Below are 18,652 nucleotides of genomic sequence, written 5' to 3' on the forward strand. Positions count from 1 at the left end.
CTAAAGTTGTCCCAATAAACTAGTGCGCAAACTGCAAGCTATAAACTCTCTATGCAAGAGCTGCATAGTAAAAGACCTTGTAGATTTATTACACAGAGCAAACTGTATATACTGCCCTACAACTGCCAGCTTATGCTGTGTCTATAGAACATAGTCGTGATCCAGTTGTCTCAATCTGAAGTCAGATCAATCATAAGATGCAAGAAAAATAATCTATATACAAAATATAAAGCAATGCGGACAATATTATTTTTACATGTACAACTACTACTGTGCAGAAGACCAATTAACGGCTTAGACACGTCTTTTTTTTTCTATTTTGTTTTCATTTAACAGGCCTCTGTTCCTCCCTATTCAATTAACCATTCTCACAACTGCTGTTGCTTTTACAGTTTAGCAGGCATTTGAGGAATGTCAGAGACCCTTCTTCCTGCCTCTTTACAGTCACACAGTTCCTGGGAAAAGTTTTTACTTCCCTCCATAAAAGAAACACAGACATGGGGTACAAATACAATGAATAAATGCATGCACAGATTGGCGTAACATCGCAGGTGGATCTGTCACATGAGAGGTAGGAGTAGGACAAAACAAAATACATATCACCTTCATTTCTCAAATTTATAGTGCCATTACTAAGCAACTGTTTTTATCAGCAGCCAACTATGATTTTCTATTAAATAAAATAAATAATAATAAAAAAAAAAGTAGTAAAATAAAACACAAAGTGGATGCTTCTCTGTAACTAAGGCAACTGCGACAATACTCGGAATGTTGAGTGTATTGAACTCCCCTAGAAATGCCATTTCCTTCCCACCCAGTTAGGGCTGGTTCACACTGGTCCGACATGCGCTCCCAACTTCCAGAGCACAAGTTCGCATGACATGATAAAATCAATAGTTCCCTATGAAAGCTATCCTAACTGGTCCAAATTGTGTCAGTTTGACTTTGAAAAATGCTCCCTGCATTACTTTGGTCCTTCTTAGGCACAATTTTAGCCCATTGATTGGAACGCAAGTCGTATCCAAGTCGGATCATCATCTTAAAGGAGTTGTAAAGGAAACATTTTTTTTTCATAATAAGCATCCTTTACCTGCAGACATTCCTCTTTTCACTTCCTCATTGTTTGTTTTTTGCTCAGAAGTTGCTCTATTTCTTCTCTGTTCTGTTCACTTCCTGCTTGTCCAATTGTTACTGACCACCGTGACGGGAGGGTTTACTGCGGTGGTCAGTAATGTGCTCACCCCCTCCTGGGAACTACATCTGTGTGGCAGGACGCTCTCTACCAGAGGCGATTCAGTTTGCATGCGTTGCGCTATACAAGTCATTCATTCATTCTCTACGTGTTAGAGACTTCAAGGAGGTGTGAATTACTGGCCGCAATGCATACTGGGAAATGTAGTTCTTACATGAACGAGCGCCGCAAACCAGGAAGTGAATGAGAGAACAGAAACTAGAACGCCCGAGGTGATATAGATGAAGGAATTTAATAGGTATTTACTTGTTTTTTAACAGAATCATTACCACTATTCTGTCTACCTTGTACATTAATTTTAGGCAAAAAAATGTTTTTCTTTAACAACTCCTTTAACTGATGTGACTTGTGCCCTAAGGTTTTTGAAGGGGAAAGAAACCCTTGCCACAATGTTAATAAAAAAAGAAAAAAAGAAAACAGCATGGAGCCGCCCCCCAAAATCCATACCAGACCCATATTTGAGCATGCATCCCGTCAGGTCAGCATCCGAAAAACCCCGCCCAATTATGACATCACCACCCCATCATGCCCTGGGCGGTGACGCCATAAGGGGGCAGTGTCACTCTGCAGAGGCTAGCATCGGGAGAAGAACCAGAGGGAGAAAAACCAGCAACAGAGGAGGTAGAAGAACCGGAAGGAGAAGACATATTAATCAAAGTTTTGTCAAAAACCTGTGTACCGTTTTTATTTATTTTTGAAACTTTTTTGGTGAATGGGTAGGGGTACAATGAACCCCATACTCATTCACATGGGGGGGAGGGGGTTCTGGGGGGCCCCTTGTTAAAGGGGGCTTCCAGTTTCCGATAAGCCCCCTGACAGCAGACCCCTACAACCAACACCCAGGGTTGTCGGGAAGAGGCCCTTGTACCCATCAACATGGAGACAAGGTGCTTTAGGATGGGAGGCGCTCAGCCCGTTGTGCCTCTCCTCACCACGATCGCGGTTGGCCAGCAGACGTCTAGTCTGCGGGACCCGACAGGCACGGACCGACGTACAGGTATATTGGTTTGCGCAGGAGAGCCAACCAACAGCAGTATATATAACTTTGGCTGGTCGGCAAGTGGTTAAAGGAGAAAAAAAACAATAAATAAAACCGATGTTTGAGTATTTAGTGAGAACAGTGATCACTGATTGCATTTAGAGCCAGTTCACACTGGGGCGACTTGCGATCCAACTTCATGTCGCCTCAAGTCGTCCCAAGTCGTGCTGTAGAGAAAAACAATGGAAGTGAATGGGAGCAGTGTTAATACACACGACTCAAGGCGATCCGACTTCAGAAAAGGTTCCTGTACTACTTCAATCCGACTTGTAGGCGATTTGTACCCATTGATTTCAATGGAAGTCGCCTCAGAAGTCGGATCACTGTCTTATCTGAAGCGACTTTCCAGGAAGATAACATACATTTCTCAGGGAAACATCTCCTGCACCCCTCCCTCCCTCTCCCAGAGCTGATTGTTGTTTTATTGGCCACTGGAAAGTCTCCTGTCCTGGAGACGACTTCAAGTCGTGTTGTAAATCGCCCCAGATCGCCCTGTTGTTCATGTTCAAGTCGTGTCAGAGTCGCCTCTGAAAGTCGCGCTGGAAGTCGTGTCGCCCTAGTGTGAACCGGCTCTTAAATAATGTGCACCTGCAGAGGTGGGTGGTAAGGATCTCCTGGAGTAGGACGGTAGATGATGCAGGGTGTGCTAATGAGATCAGCTGGTGAACTCCTTCCTGCGGCACATCCCAAGGTCTGGCCAGGAAGTAATGGGAGACTTTTTTTATACAAAAAGCTGGAGGTAAGGGATATGTAGAATAAACGGAAAACTTTTTTTTATTTCTGCAAAATAAATACATTAAAGTAGTTGTAAAGGCAGAAGGTTTTTTATTCTAATGCATTCTATGCAATAAGATAAAAAAAACCTTCTGCGTGTAGCAGCCTCCCCAGCACCCCCTAATTACTTACCTGAGCCCCTTCTCTCTCCAGCGATGTCCACAAGTGTCTTAGCTGTCCCAGAGACTCCTCCTGGTTGGCTGAGACACAGCAGTGGTGCCATTGACTCCCGCAGCTGTGAATCAAAATCAGTCAGCCAATCAGGGGAGAGGGGACAAGGCCAGGTCGGGGCTCCGTGTCTGAACGAATACACAGAGTTCTGACTCAGCTCGGGTGTCCCCTGTAGCAAGCTGCTGGCTGAGGGGCACTCCAAAGAGGGAGGTGCTAGGAACAGCAAAGAGGGACCCAAGAAGAGGAGGATCTGGGCTGCTCTGTGCAAAACCAACTGCACAGAGAAGGTAAGTATACCATGTTTGTTATTTTTTAAGGAAAAAAAAAAAAAGAGCATTTACAATCACTCTAATGCTATTCTGGTACATAGGGGAGCTGGAATTTAGAAAAAAAAAAAAGAAGGATTAACTTCTCCTTTAAAGAAAACAAAGTGGCTGCATGACTTGCCATTGTAGTAGCATCAGAAAGGGATGTCTAAAGATGTGGCGATTATTAAGCCGGAGGACAGAAGGAAACGCTGTTGAGGTTTGTATAGACCAGTTGATGAAATGCTTACGTTTTACAATCACCAGTGAGAAACAAGATCTCTGATAACATTTCCTGCATGCCTATTTTGGAGATGAAAGTCAGAATAACCAAAAACAAAACATAAGACAAGGAATTTGTTACACAGACGATTAAGCACTCTGAAATTACTGTGCTATACCTCCAATGTATAAATCTATTTTTTTTTTTAAAACATTCTTGAACACTAGCCACTAAAAACATTATAATTAAACATACCAAGATAAAGACCTTCCTGATCCTTGAAGGAGTATTTTCCCACACACAAATTACTTCCTGTTCGTATTTCCACTTAAAGTGATTGTAAAAGTTCGTCTTTTTTTAAAATAACAAACATGTTATACTTACCTGCTCTGTGCAAGGGCTTTGCACAGAGCAGCCCCCATCCTCCTCTTCTGGATTGCCCTGGCGGTGCCCCCACGAAGAGCAGCCTTTAATTGGGGCACCCGTTCAGGCATGCACCCAAGTCCCGCTGCTGCCTCCATTGACACAGACTAGAAGGACTTGGCCTCGCCCCCTGCTCTCGTGCTCTCGTGTCACTGAATTCAATTGATAGCAGCGGGAAGGCCGTAGTGCATTTTTGACGCATTTTTTTTATCTGCTCAACAACAAATTGGGGGGGGGGTGGGGACACACATAAAATGCATCAAAAAAAATGTGTGTGCAAAAATGTAAAACACACAACAAAAAGCACTGCAAAAACAGATTAAAAGCCAACTGCATAGGTGTGAACCAGGCCTTAGACTGCAACTCTGAACTTTTTGACTTGAGGTCCAGGTGCGCTTTCAGGACGCTAGACAAAGTCCTGCAAGCAGCATCTTTGGGGAGGTGGAGGAGCGGTGTATACCTCCAGCCCGTTGAAATGAATAGGCAGTGGGCTGTATTAACAACTTCTGCCACTAGAGGGGGTTAAAAGCGCCCCGCCGACACTCTCACCGCTCAAGTGTGAAAATGGCCTAAAACTATAAGTAAGACAATAATTCTATGCATGATGCGAGATCCATTGCAAAGTTATGTGAAATAAACTTTTGTGCTTTCTTTGTAGGTTTTTAACCACTAATAGGGTCTCATTCATACTTAAGCTAAGCATCTTTAGTCATTAGCAGGCGTTTGTTTGTGTTTGTACATGTACAGGTTTGTTGCATGTTTTTGCACGTGTTTCAGGCTTGGGCAATTACTTTTTTATTTATTCCTACCCAGTTTTTAGGCAAGAAACAGATTTTTCATTTGAAGTCTATTGGGGCCAAAATGCGTGGCTCTGCGCTCAAAAAAACTCATGCACTTTTTTGAGCAGCAAGCTTTAAGTGATGCTACGCTCAGGTGTGAATGGCACTACTGAATATATTAGAAATCATAGTGTTCAGCGTTAAATCACTTCTGGTGTTGCTCAGATGGGAAACAAGGCTTAAAACTATATAAGAAACTGAACAGTACAATGAACCTTCTTGTTTCAAATACAGAGAAAATAATTTTTTATTTATCTCCAAGCAGGAATTATGGCATTTTAGGCCCCTTTCACACGGCCTTTTGTCGGCAGACCTGAACGGCCGCTCCATGCAATCCTTTGGAGTGTCGGATGTCAGTGGAGACATGTCCGCTGACATCCGATCTGCCAAAATCAGACGTATGGCGGTACGCCCCCATCCATCCATGGCGGATCGGGTGAGATCTGATGAAAACGGATATGCTTTCTGTTTTTATCAGATCTCCTCATAGGGGACAGCAGCGCTGCACAAGCCCCTCCCCGCTCAGTGAGCATAGAGGGACTTGTCAACTGCCAGCTCAGCGGAGATCAGCGGAGAGATCTCTCACTGAGCTAGTGGACTCCATAGCGACAGAGTCCGCCTCGTGTGGAAGAAGCTTAAAAGCTGCTGCTTCCACTTGCAAGACAGAATCTTCCTGTACCTGGTAGGATATCATATAGTGCTTCACACTCCGTCTACTGTGCCTGCTGATGCTGCTGTACATAGTAATCATATTTAACAAACGACTACAGCAGGGTTTGACAAATTTGCTTGGAATCTAGGAGCCAGCTAAAAAAGTTAGGAGCCAGAAAACGCACCCCGTCCCGACGAGCTTGCGCGCAGAAGCGAACACATACGTGAGCAGCGCCCACATATGTAAATGGTGTTCAAACCACACATGTGAGGTATCGCCGCGATTGGTAGAGCGAGAGCAATAATTCTAGCCCTAGACCTCCTCTGTAACTCAAAACATGCAACCTGTAGAATTTTTTTAAACGTTGCCTATGAAGATTTTAAAGGGTAAAGGTTTGTCGGCATTCCACGAGCGGACGCAATTTTGAAGCGTGACATGTTGGGTATCAATTTACTCGACGTAACATTCTTTTTCATAATATAAAAAAAAAAAATGGGGATAACTTTACTGTGGTCTTATTTTTTAATTAAAAATTACGGCGTGACAGAAAGTATTGCAACGATCGCCATTTTATTCTCTAGGGTGTTAGGATAAAAAATATATATAATGTTTGGGGGTTCTAATTAGAGGGAAGGATATGGCAGTGAAAATAGTGAAAAATTACATTAGAATTGCTGTTTAACTTGTAATGCTTAATGCGGGGGAGGTGGGGGCCTAGTCCGCCACGATCCTGGGGAAAAGGCGCTCCGCGGACTAGGCCAAAGCTGTGGCCTCACCTAAAACATCCTGCCCGCAGCGATCCTGGGAAAAGGCCGCGAGCGGCATCGCGATGAGCTGCGGGCAGGATGTTTTAGGTGAGGCCGCGGCTTCGGCCTAGTGCGCCGGTCCTTTGGAACAATTTTTTTTTTTTTTGCCCACCTTCCAAGCCAAGTCGCCAGGACGCTATTTCTAGTCGCCATGGCGACCTGGAGACCGGGATTTGTCGAGCCCTGGACTACAGCCATGTCCAAGTACTCTGGGCACTAATCCAGCTGGACTAGATTTTATTGAAGATTTTCCTAGATTTTATTGTACTTCTTTGGGCAATTCCTACACTCGTATGTCAATTTTGTACAAGGGAAGGCACCTACTAGTGGTGACTTTCCAGACAGTTAAGGTTGGGTTGGGGTGGGGGGGGGGGGTTAACAAACTTTCAGTGTAGGAAGATTTCCTGTTAGGCAGAGAACCCAGCATAGAAAATAATCAGTTTAACGTATCGGCTTGCCTCCAAATCATCAGCCTTCCCTAGCAGGGTTTGACAAATTTGCTTGGAATCTAGGAACCAGCTATAAAAGTTAGGAGCCAGAAAACGCACCCCGTCCTCGCGACCTCCTCTGTAACTCAAAACATGCAACCTGTAGAATTTTTTAAACGTCGCCTATGGAGATTTTAAAGGGTAAAAGTTTGTCGGCATTCCACGAGCGGACGCAATTTTGAAGCGTGACATGTTGGGTATCAATTTATTTGGCGTAACATTATCTTGACAATATAAAAAAAAAAAATTGGGCTAACTTTACTGTTGTCTTATTATAAAAAAAAAAAGTGTATTGGCGCTGTGGCACTGTGGCGCTGCGGAGGGGACGATGCTGCACATTTTTTGGGCCTGTCCCAAACTCTCTCCTTTTTGGCTTGAGGTGACTCGCACGATCAAGCACCTGACTGGCGTCTCTCTGGAGGGAAACCCCACGGCCTGTCTGCTTCACCTTTCAGCGCGCCCCATTCGGAAATACAAGGCTTTCCTTACCATTCAGTTGCTGAATGCTGCCAAGGCATGCATCCCTCTCTTTTGGAGGTCGGAGAGCCCGCCGGCAAAGTCCCTGTGGTTTTCAAAAGTGAACGAGCTGAGAGATATGGAGGATCTTACTGCCACCTTGCACAACAGGGAGGAGACCTTTCGGGAGACTTGGAGACCCTGGCAGCACTTAATCTACACACATGAATATCTCAATGAAGTAGCACAGTCTGGCTGACTCACAGGGTCCGCTCTACCTCCTGGTGGGGGGTGTATGCCTCCTCCTCGCTCCTCTTCATTTTCTTGATCTCTTCCCCCTTCTTTGTCTGACCTTTCTCCTCCCTCTGCTGTGTTTGTTTTTCACCCTCCCCCCCCCCCCTTTTTATTTATTTTTTCTCTTTTTGCTCACTCCCTCTTCCCATATATCCCCTATTATTTAGTCATGAGTTTTTCGGATCTGAGATTGTCTATGTTCTATTGAGCACCAACCACCCTGTGTGCCCCATGGTTGGGCCCGTTTGGTTGTTGGGCTGCTCCGCTTCCCACCCTGGTATGAAAAAGTTAATTACATTATATAGCACGGTGTACGTTGCTAGAGGTTTTTGGTCGTGCAAACCCTTATCTAGCGGCCTCCATGGCTCCATACTCTGATCCTATTTCACTGCCTTGCCAATTATGCCTTCTTACAGTGTATTGTTGGAGTATGGCGTGACAGAAAGTATTGCAACGATCGCCATTTTATTCTCTAGGGCATGGGTGCTCAACCTGTGGCTCTCCAGCTGTTGCGGAACTACAATTCCCATGAGGCATTGCAAGCCGCTGACAGGTACAAGCATGTCTCCCAAAGGCTGAGGCATTATGGGAATTGTAGTTTTGCAACAGCTGGAGAGCCACAGGTTGAGCACCCATGCTAGGGTGTTAGAATAAAAAATATATATAATGCTTGGGAGTTCTAATTAGAGGGAAGGAGATGGCAGTGAAAAATTACATATTAGAGCTGCTGTTTTACTTGAAATGCCAACGGCCACCACCTGATGGTGCAGGTCACAGAAGGAAGCTTGGCACTTCACAAGGCCGCGACCTCAATTACCGGCTGGCGGGGGCACACTGTGCCTCCGTGCGCCCACACCTCCCCCGCCGCGATCGGCGGGCCCGCGATGGCTGGTAACTGAGGCCACGGCTTTGCGGCCTTGTAGGCCGCGGCCTCAATTACCGGCGGGCGCCAGGTCACAATTTCTTATAACAATTGCGACCTGGCTCCCAGATTTTGTCGAGCCCTGCCTAACAAGAACACCTGGGGATACAGTCTAAATAGAAGGAATGGATGCCAAGCGCCTTGAGGCGATTCAGATTGCATTTGTAGCGCTATACAAGTTATTCACTCACTCAGTCTCAACCGCAGGTTGCATACACTTATTATTACAGGTACTATTTTTTTAAAGGGGTTGTAAAGGTTTGCATGTCTCCCTGCAGGGATGTAGTCCCAAGGGAGGAGGCGAGCACACTGACTAACCCCCAGCCAGAACGGCTCGGATGATGGGGGCAAGCTTACTGAGGAGGAACAGGAAGTGAGAAATTCAGACAAAGAAAAAAAACAATTATAAGGAAATTGAAGGAAAAGGTAAGTGAACCAACAATGCACTAGCTTAGGCTGCTTTCACATTGCAGCGTGGAGTCGCGGTGACGGTATAGCCACGCTATTTGTAGCGCGGCTATACCGTCGTGTTTACCGCGATATTCGGGCGCTAGCGGTGAGGTTTTAACCCCCGCTAGCGGCCGAAAAAGGGTTAATACCGCCCACGTTGCGGGCGGTATTACCGCGCTTTCCCATTGATTTCAATGGGAAGGCGCGGTTTAGGAGCGGTGAACACACCGCTCCTATACCGCGGTAAAGATGCGGCTAGCAGGACTTTTGGAGTGCTCCTGCTAGCGCACCGCTTCAGTGTAAAAGCCTTCGGGCTTTCACATTGAACACTACGGGGCATGATTTTTCATGCGGTATAGCAGCGCTATTTTTAGCGCTGTACCGCATGAAAAACACCCCAATGTGAAAGGGGCCTTAAAGAAATCTATTTATAAACCGCAAGATTTTGTGGATCATGATGCAGGAAAAGCTGGCCAGCATCCTATCTAACACGAAACAAAAATTTGAAGCTGTATGGGAACCATGGGCGTCCCACTGTGGTTTATCTCTAGATACTGGGGTACACCCTGGGCAACCTGCATCCTCCAGCTCTAGTTGGGCACATGCTCCCTTCCCTTTCTTTTTCTCTTCCCCCCACTTCTCTTTCTCTTTCCTACCTCTTATCCTTTTAAGATAGTTGTTTGACTTAAGGGTAATGTTTTATATTCGTTTTTTTATAAAAAAACAATTTGGCAACACTATAGGCCTAATTGAATTCGTAAGTACGAGCTAGAAGTGCACTGAAGTCAAATTCGAACCCACTAATTTTCTTACGTATGCTTTTATTGGAGGGGGTGGATTGGGGGGGGGGCCTGGCCGGGGCACAGAATGATCCCATTAGGGGTGCCCGGGACAGGTAGGACTCCCCTGAGCGAGTGACTACTATATTCATTTTTTTTCCTCCCCTTCCCCTGTTAGCAAGCTCGTATATTTCCTTTAATCAGCCTACAATCGGGCAATATGAAGTCGGTTGAGGCCTTGTTGCTGACATTTTGCCTTATTTGTTGAATGTTTTGATGTTGTAGACACGGCCTTTGGTCATACTGTAATTGTATTCTATATTTGGAAAAATAAAAATCTATTGAAATTAAAGAAATCTATTTAGAAAATAAAAAAACAAACCTTTACAACCCCTTTTAGCCCAGAAGGGCTGCAGAGAGACAGATCCACACCATGTGGAAAAAGATTCCCATACCCACTTCCACCCATAGTGGAAGGAAAGAAAATCGAATCAGTTAATTTTCACACAGAAAACGTATATGGTATTAAAAACCCAAACAAATCAATGGGATGGATTTACTAAAGGCAAATACTCAGAGGCGGCTCTAGGTTTTGTGAGGCCTTAGGCAAATCTGAGACATGAGGCCCCATTCACATTCATAATGGGGAAAATAATTCAAGCGATAAAAATTAACTGTATAAATTGCATATATTAAGAGTTTTAAATTCTATGAACTATGAATTCACTGTTTACAGAATCTTCTCTAACCAATTCTTTAGGGAAATTGGGCAGCCGCGAGGCCCCTGTGGGGGCGAGGCCTAAGGCGACTGCCTAATTAGAGAGCCGATTCTGCAAATACTGCAATAGCACTAATTTTACTTATTAAATGTGGTAAATCTTCACTTTATAAAGAATACCCAATCAGGTGCAAGGAACATTAAAAAAACAAACAGCATTTTTACTTGCACATTCATAATGATGATAATTAGCAGAGCTTTACCACATTTACAAAGCCCTGGGGAAAATGAGTGCAAGTGCACAGTAGAGGTCGACCGATATGGGTTTTTCTCTGGCCGATACCGATGCCGATATTTAGAATTTGGGGCGGCCGATGGCCGATATATGATGCCGATTTTTGCGGCCGATATTTTAGGCCGATTTTTTATTTTTTGGCAGGTGGCGCTAATTGGCACTGGCAGATTGCACTGGATGGAACCAATTGGCAAAAGCAGATGGCACTGATTGGCAGGTGGCACTGAATGGCACTGGCAGGTGGCACTGGTTGGCACGTGGCACTAAGGTGGCAGTGGCAGGTGGCACTAATTGGCACTGGCAGGTGGCACTAATTGGCACTGGCAGGTGGCACTAATTGGCACTGGCAGGTGGCACTAATTGGCATGTGGCACTGGATGGTACTGGCAGGTGGCACTAATTGGCAATAGTTAGCACTGGCAGATGGCACTGGTTGGCACTGGCAGGTGGCACTAATTGGCAGGTGGCACTGGATGGCCTTGGCAGGTGGCACTAGTTGGCACTAGCAGGTGGCACTGGATGGCACTGGCAGATGGCACTGGATGGCATTGGCAGGTGGCACTGGATGGCATTGGCAATGCCAGGTGGCACTGGATGGCACTAGATGGCATTAGCAGGTGGCACTGGATGGTATTGGCAGGTGGCACTGGATGGCGTTGCCACTGGCAGGTGGCACTGGATGGCATTGACAGGTGGCACTGGATGGCATTAACAGATGGCACTAGTTGGCATTGGCAGGTGGCACTAGTTGGCATGGCATTGGCAGGTGGCACTGGCCGGCTTGGCATTAGCAGATGGCACTGGCAGGTTTCACAGCACATAATGTAGCGGATAATGTGTGAAACTCTCTATACAGTTTCACAACTGCTGCAGAGAGAAAGAGGAGCTCAGATTCATTGCGATGTTGAAGGTGGGCGGGACCCGGGTTGGGCAGGGCTCAGCTGTCCACCAGCCAATGGGATGAGATCATTGGCTGGATAGCTGCTGAGTCCCGCCCACCCCGGGTCCCGCCCACCTTCAACATCGCAACGAATCTGAGCTCCTCTCTCTCTCTGCAGCAATTGTGAAACTGTATGAAGAGAGAGTTTCACACATTCAGCTACATTATGTGCTGTGAAACTGTGAGAGCAGAGAGAGAGAGGAGCTCAGATTCATTGTGATGTTGGAGGTGGGCGGGACCCAGCAGCTATCCAGCCAATGATCTCATCCCATTGGCTGGTGTTGGACAGCTGAGTCCCGCCCACCCCGGGTCCCGCCCACCCCGACAGCTCCATTCTCCTTCACACACACGGCACTGCTCTGCAGACAGTGTGGAGAAGGGAGGGGGAACCCCATGTTCCTCCTTCCTTCTCCACACTCTGCTGATGCAGATCTGCTAAATATCGCCCACATTTGGATAATAATCGGCCGATGCCGATTTCTCCAAAATGACTGAATATCGGCCCGATATATCGGCCGGCCGATATATCGGTCGACCTCTAGTGCACAGTCTATTTGTCTTTAGTAAATCAACCCCACTGTGTTTGAAATTTATGTAAACATTCTCCATGTGCTGTTCACCTTGAGCTTGAGTTAGGGTGGGTACACACGGGTTGAATATCGGCCGGGGTCAACAGAAACCGGAGGAGCAGCTTATGCGACCAAAGCTTTTTTTTAAAGGGACATGCTGGAAAACCAGCATCCGACAGCCTTACGTTGCTGTCCTCCTAACTCCAGCAGCTTCTATACCAACATGGACCACACATACAGGGTTAGGAGTCCTGATCTCACTAGGAGTATCATCAGCATGCTTGTTTTGAGTCAGTAAACACAGAGTACTGAAATAAGAGACAGCCAGACAACTAGCATTTTCAGACAGTAAGCAATGGCAGACTCTGGCTATACTTCTCCTAGGGGTCACATGAGTGCACTTAGTTCTGTGCTGCTGTGACCCAGATTTAGCTGACAGCGAGTCTAAGTCTGCTATCAGCGAACGTCACTCAGCCGGTTCAGACTGTGGAGGGATCCCAACTTTAATGTTGGGATCCCCCCACATGCCTGACCAGCAGCTGGCTCTGCTTCTTAGCATGCTGCTAGGAGCCGGTGTCAGCCGCTCCTGCCTCTTACCAGTCCGGCGCTCCAGTGAACACTGGAGGGGCAGAGCACAGAGTGGGGACTAACAGTTACCGCTCAGAACAGATGGGATAACTGAGCGATCAGCAGTCCTTGAATTCTCTGCTTTATGTTCCAGAAGGGGGGGGGGTCTATCCCCCTGTTAGAATATAATAGCTCAGCAATGGAGATTGCTGTACTAACAGATTGTTAGTACAGCAGCTCCAATCTGAGCTGTTTTTGTTCAACCCAACCACCCTAGTGTAGTAGTGTGTACTAGGCTTAAGGATGAGATCAGTGGGGGGTTTGGATAGGAGTCCAAACCCCCCTGAGCTATTCCGTCAAAGCCAACAATCATAGGCGGCAGAGGTATGCCTTGTTCATATACAAGGGGTGTATATACATGCAGCTGTGGTGCAGCAAATGCCTCTGCTGACTATGATTGGCTGCCCACTTTGACAACTTCCTGACAGAAAAGCTCAAGCGGGTTCAGACTCAGGCAGAAAGAGAACCACCTGACCTTAACCCTGCCCACTATCAAGCTGTCAATTGTACAAGGCCGATCATGCTGTAATTCCCATCCTGCTGCCATAAGTGTACACGTACTTACCATGTGCGGGGCAGGGAATACTTTGGCTGCCCTGTACAATTGATAGTGGGCTCACACTACTGCTCAACGTGTGATGGCCAATTGCTGTAAGGACAAAGGATTGTCTGTCTCTCCAATTCCTGGTACCCTTTGTCGCCAATCGTCAGTATTTTTACTGGCAGCTAGTAAAAAAAAAAAGGGGGGGGGGGCACTTTTCTCCTGCCAGTGACAGGAAAAAAGGTTGCCAGTTAAAAATATGGCTGTGACTGGGGATAGGCTCAGGTGTGTTTGGATCGTATCTGCCAGGAAGCCGACATTGCACACAACGTGAGGCATTTCCTGGCCTGCAGCTGCACATACACGCTGCCTATGATTGGTGTGCAGTGATGGCTTCCTGGTGGGTAAAATCCGAACAGGCCTGAGCCCATCATTAGCCGTGACCCTCCGAGTGCCTGCTACAGTGTGTTCGGGAAGTGCCAGCGGGGGTGGGTCTGGAGGTCTTGTTATGTTGCAAGGGAGCGGAGCAGCCGGAGACTCATGTGCGGTTCTGCAGGGCAGGAGCAAGGCAAGAAGAGATCGACTGTGAATGCTGTGTGGACTGACGGGACCGCCTGGTGTAGACAGAGACTGTCACTGTGCCTCAGGAAGGGACGTGTCGCGTCAGTGAGGTGTCATCTGTGCTGCTGTCAGTGTCACTGTGAGAGCCAGTTTCGTGTGTGTGTGTGTGCCACCCATTCTAATTTCTTGCCCTCCTGAGTCCTGTCCCTGAGCTACTTACCTACTATATTGAATATAAAATAAGAAATATTTTATTTTGCCTTAAAGCAGAGGTTCACCCAAAAATCCACTTTTTGACATTAGCTGTAGCATACTGCTAACATCTGCAGTATGCTGTTTTTTGTTTTTTTTTACTTGTACTTATCGTTATATGAGCCCTTGTTTTCCGGCTCCGAGTGGGGAATCCTGCGGGGAATGGGCGTTTCTAAGCGAAGAGGAGTTGATTGACGGCTGCTAAGGCGCGTCTTGGCCTCTGTTTAATCTTCAACTGCCATGATGCTGCACATGTGATCAGTTATGACACCAGCCATTGGATGGTTTGACAGTTTGGTTGACAGCACAACCAATGTGACAGTTAGCATTCCCGGCATGCCAGGAATGTAACTGCTTTTTCAAACTGTTAAATTGATGGGTGAACCCCCGCTTTAATATCTTTCTTAAATCACATTGCAGCCAAAATACTGAAATCTGCACTTGAAACTGTCATTTTGTTACTTTTGGAAATGCCAGTAAACACTTGGCTGTGCCAAAAAACTGGTATCAACAACGTGCAAATACAGTTCCATGGGTACAGTGGTGGGAGCACACGCATGGGATTGGCAGTGCCTGCACACATAGAGGTTGATTTACTCAAACTGGTGTAGCTGTGCATGGTAGCCAATTAGCTTCTAGCTTCTGCTTGTTCAATCAAGCTTTGACAAAAAAACCTAGAAGCTGATTGGCCAACATGCACAGCTGCACCAGATCTTGCACTCTCCAGTTTGAGTAAATCCCCTCCATTGTATTCCACTGGTTCCCGACCGGCTCCTGTACATATACGTCGGCAGAATGGCACGGCTTGGCAAAATAACGTGTATATATATATATATATATGTCACTTTGAAAATCCCGGCGTGCGGGCGCGTGCATCCCTGCCGCAAGCTCTGTGCCCGTGGGACCCGCGGACTCGATGTGTGCCAGTGTCCCATGATCGGGTCACAGAGCTGCAGAACGGGAAGTGACAAGTGTAAACATGCATCTGCCTGTTCTGCCTAGTGACACTGTCCATGATCGTCTGTTCCCTCTATTCGGGAACAGCGATCAGTAAAGTATCACTCGTAGCCACGCCCCCTAACAGTAAGAATCATTCCCTAGGTTACACTTAACCCCTTCAGCGCCACCTAGTGGTTAATCCCTTTACTGCCAGTGTCATTTTCACAGTAATCTGTGCATATTTATAGCACGGATTGCTGTAAAAATCACAATGGTCCTAAAAATGTGTCAAAAGTGTCCACCATAAAGTCGCAGTCATGATAAAAATCGCTAATCGCCGCCATTACTAGTAAAAAATGCCATAAAACTATCCCCTATTTTGTAGACGTTATAACTTTTGCGCAAACCAATAAACGCTTATTGCGAATTTCTTTACCAAAAAGATGTAGAAGAATACGTATCAGCCTAAACTGAGGAAAAAAATTGTTTTTTTATAGATTTTTTTGGGGGACATTTATTATAGTAAAAAATATTGCATTCTTTTTTTCAAAATTGACGCTCTATTTTTGTTTATAGCGCAAAAAAAAACCGCAGAGGTGATCAAAAACCACCAAAAGAAAGCTCTATTTGTGGGGAAAAAGGAACTTACATTTTGTTTGGGAGCCACGCAGCACGACCGCGCAATTGTCAGTTAAAGCGACGCAGTGCCGAATCGCAAAAAACGCTCTGGTCTTTGGCCAGCGAAATGGTCCGGGGCTGACGCGGTTAATGACACACCGCTGATACTATGGCAACATCTAAATATTATGATTCCCCAGGTACAGCGCTCAGTGCACAGGGGCGGCCAATCCTACACATGTGCACACAGCGTTCTCGGATTGGCCGGAATACCTCTGGAATAGACAGCGTTTATACCTCAGGAGGCTGCGGTACCAGAACCGTCATCCAGGTGACAAATACATAAGGGAAGATGGAAAATGGTATTTAATAAAAAGAAACGTTCTATACAATTGTGCTAAAGGGGGGTGTGAGAATCACATTGGGGATTAGTAAATGAGAGTGAAGGTTTCCTTTTCATACACAGAATATGGAGATAGAAGGAGCAATGTTCTATAGAGAAATCAATGCAGGACTACTGACCACAACATCCCATACAACGTACAGGGGGGCTCTGAACTGCACATGTCCTCCTTACCTTCCCTCATACACGGACACAGCACAGAGCCCACCCTGAACCCCGGTATAGCTGCCTCACCTAAGTAGGAGAACTCCCAGCTTCCGCCGCTCCCTCAGCTTCTATCACTGTACCGCTCTGCTGTGGAATCCGGTCCCCTCCCACATCCCACACTGCACCGCGGCCTCACCCAACTCGATGGTATGACACTGAGCGGAGCATAGTAGAGAGAGAGCGCAGCGGGACAGAGCGTCTCCTAGACCTGTGGAAGAGGGGATGGCACAGCACAATACTGTACACACTACGCCCAGTCTATGGGGCTCATGCGTGATATGAATTCTAATAGGAACGTTTCTAGTCACCCATAGCAAGCTCATACTGCTTCATTCCGAGTATACAGATAAAACACTATTTATTAGCGGCTTGAATTATTAACCACTTCCCATCCGGGCCAATTCTAACACTCCTACATAGAAACAAATCTCCATTTGCAGGAGAATTACTTAGAACCCCCAAACGATATATAACCCCCAAACGATATATATATATATATATATATATATATATATATATATATATATATATATATATATATATATATATATATATATATTTAGCCAAGACCCTATAGAATAAAATGATGGGTGTTGCAATTTATTTATGTCACACGGTATTTGCGCAAACGTTTTTTAAACTCCAATTTTTTTTGCATAAAATACACTTTAACCACTTCGGCCCCAGAAGGATTTACCCCCATAATGACCAGGCTATTTTTTGCGATAAGGCACAGTGTTACTTTAACTGACAATTGTGGCGTCGTGCGACACTGTACCCAAACAAAACCAAAACAAAAACAGTACATCTGTGGCGGGCAAGTAGTTAATTCATTTTATTGCACACAAACAGTATAATACCTAATTTTATATATATATATATATATATATATATATATATATATATATATATATATATATATATATATATATATATATATACACATATATATAAAAGAATGTTACGCTGAGTAAAAAGATACCCATGGTCCTTTCACATGGGCTTTCCTCCTGACGGACTCCTCTTTGGTCAGCAGGGGGATCTCTCCACTAGGGATGAGCCGAACACCCCCCCCCGTTCGGTTCGCACCAGAACCTGCAAACAGACCAAAAGTTTGTGTGAACTTTAGAACCCCGTTAAAGTCTATGGGCCAGATTCATCAAGAGATACGACGGTGGATCTCCTGATCCGACGGTCGGATCTATGCGACTGATTCATAAGAATCAGTTCCGCATAGATCTCCCTTAGATCCGACTGGTGTAAGTGACTTACACCGTCGGATCTTAGGCTGCAATCTCCCGCCGGCCGCTAGGTGTCGGATATGCAAATGAGGAGAACCGCCGATTCAGAAACGAACGCCCGCCCGTCGCTTTTTTTTTACGTCGTTTGCGTTCGGCTTTTTCCGGCGGATAGTTACCCCTGCTATATGAGGGGTAGCTAATGTTAAGTATGGCCGTCGTTCCCGCGCCGAGTTTCAAATTTTTACATCGTTTGCGTAAGTGGGTCTGGAATACGGATGTCCGCAATTGACGTTGCCGCCGAAAACAATGAGCATGCGCACTGGGAAATTTCGCCGGCGGCGCATGCGCAGCTAAATCGGCGCGGGAACGCGCCTGATTTAAATTGTACACTCCCCCTAGCCACGGAATTTTAATTCCGCCGGGGGAGTTACGATCCCACGGTGCAAGTTTCGAGGTAAGTGCTTTGTGAATACTGCACTAGCCTCGCTAAATTGCACCGGCGGATCGTAAATCACATAGATTACGCGGATCTAAAGATCCGCTAATCTATGTGAATCTAGCCCTATGGGACTCGAACGTTTGAAATCTAAAGTGCTCATTTTAAAGGCTAAGATGCAAGTTATTGTACTAAAAAGTGTTTGGGGACCTGGGTATTGCCCCAGGGGACATGTTTTATTGCAAAAAAAAGTTTTAAAAACAGCCGTTTTTTCGGGAGCAGTGATTTTAATAATGCTTGAAGTGAAATAATAAAAGTGAAATATTCCTTTAAATTTCGTACCTAGGGGGTGTGTATAGTATGCCTGTGAAGTAGCGCTTGTTTCCCATGCTTAGAACTGTCCCTGCGCAAAGTGTAGTTTCTGAAGGAAAA

The 18,652-nt window shown here is 45.8% G+C and overlaps 1 protein-coding gene across 1 annotated transcript in view; it reads right to left on the minus strand.

Annotated features, from left to right (window-relative positions):
- LOC120936099 (septin-2) overlaps window positions 1-16,654 on the minus strand; it is a 130,033-nt gene extending 113,379 nt beyond the window's left edge. The window contains exon 1 of the mRNA XM_040348219.1: window positions 16,571-16,654. The gene's annotated coding sequence lies outside the window, so the exon portion shown is untranslated. The remainder of the gene's footprint in view (window positions 1-16,570) is intronic.
- Between the last annotated feature and the right edge of the window lie 1,998 nt (window positions 16,655-18,652).

Source organism: Rana temporaria, chromosome 1 (assembly GCF_905171775.1).
Source record: "Rana temporaria chromosome 1, aRanTem1.1, whole genome shotgun sequence".
NCBI lineage: Eukaryota > Metazoa > Chordata > Amphibia > Anura > Ranidae > Rana > Rana temporaria.